This window comes from Rhamphochromis sp. 'chilingali' (assembly GCF_963969265.1).
Source record: "Rhamphochromis sp. 'chilingali' genome assembly, chromosome: 15".
Classification (NCBI taxonomy): Eukaryota; Metazoa; Chordata; class Actinopteri; order Cichliformes; family Cichlidae; genus Rhamphochromis; species Rhamphochromis sp. 'chilingali'.
In genome coordinates this window covers 27,727,832-27,729,229 of record NC_137942.1, presented here as the reverse complement: position 1 = coordinate 27,729,229, position 1,398 = coordinate 27,727,832, and the positions used below count along the sequence as shown (strand labels likewise).

The 1,398-nt window shown below is 40.8% G+C and overlaps 1 protein-coding gene across 1 annotated transcript in view; it reads right to left on the bottom strand.

Moving 5' to 3' along the window:
• LOC308411322 (prostaglandin E2 receptor EP1 subtype-like) overlaps window positions 1–1,172 on the bottom strand; it is a 4,251-nt gene extending 3,079 nt beyond the window's left edge. Inside the window, exon 1 of the mRNA XM_080905207.1 lies at window positions 989–1,172. The gene's annotated coding sequence lies outside the window, so the exon portion shown is untranslated. The remainder of the gene's footprint in view (window positions 1–988) is intronic.
• Between the last annotated feature and the right edge of the window lie 226 nt (window positions 1,173–1,398).

The window sequence follows — 1,398 nt, the reverse complement described above, 5'->3', positions numbered from 1 at the left end:
TATATGACCTGAACGATGCTCCAACTTGTCTAAATTATGCAAATCGTTATGCATGACTGTCTACCACCACATAAATCCACTATGACCAAGCAGCATAAACTCGTTGCAGCTGTTTATACCACTGGTAAGCATCACAGCTGGCCAATAGTTTAAATTAAAAAAAAAAGAAAACCCAAACAAACACCCTAATCCTCAAGATCCACACCCAGTCCGCCCTCTACTTGCTCTCTGAGAACATTCAAACAGCTCTTTCACGTGTTTAATCACCACGTACCCCTGGAGGACCAGCAGGTGTGTGTACATGGGAACAGCATTAAAATAACAACAACTGTTTATTTACTGTCTTCTCAGTTAGAGCAGGCGAAAGGTGCTCGGGATAACGTGACTTACATTTCGAGAGCCACAAATTTGTTCTGGGCACCCTCAGACGGCTCGGAGCAAATAGCCTCACTTATCTTTTCATAGCAGTCGAGAAGAGAAGTCTGAACAAGTTCTGACAGCCATCAAGACGCTGCTACACACATTCCTTTAAAGTGTAGTTACAGTACAGCAGAGGCAGCAACAAAACTATCACTAGGTTAAATCAAAACAGAGGAAATCATACATGCAGACTCGCGCATGCTGCAGAGACAGCAATCTATACACAGGGGAGAAAAATTATGTCTTCTAATCTAAACACTTTGAGAGTCCGTCTGTCCATCAAAAGACATTTAAAGATTTAGTTGTGGTTTGTTTCTTTATCTGAACCCCATATTATTCTGTGCCTGCTAACATATCATCAGAAACATGAGTAAAAAAAGAACTATTAAAAAATGCTGAAAGCCCATAAGGACACACAGAAGTTTAGTTTAGTCGTTTCTTTTACATTTTTAAAGAGTTTGCTTTAAAGTGGGCAGTCATAGGTTTTCTATCTTCTGATATAAAAGAAGAACAAAACACACACACATTTTTCATGTAAAGTTAACATTTTAAAAGCTATTCTGCTTACCTGTGCAATGTAAAATCCATGGGAATGATTCGATGCATGTGAAAGCACGTTAATCCAAGCTGTTTTTTATTTTGTCTTGTTTTGCGCCCGAGAACGATGACTCCTTCACCTGGAGTGTTTCCTCATTAGAAAACTACGTAATGAGCTCCTCTCTCAGAACAAGCAGCCTCTCTGTTGCATTGCACAAGCATGTTCTCTGTGAGGCGCGAGTGCGACTTGGCTGCTTTTATACTAAAGAGCTGCACCGTGCACACACCGCCTCTGGGAGTCTTAGTCATTGAAAATCACTTATTTCCTGCAGACAGACAGACTTTCATGAGTGCAAGGAATGAACGGGCTAGAAATCCCATGTCCCACATATGAATATTTTAAAATCTGGCTGTCTCGGGCTCCACCTCACCAAACAATAC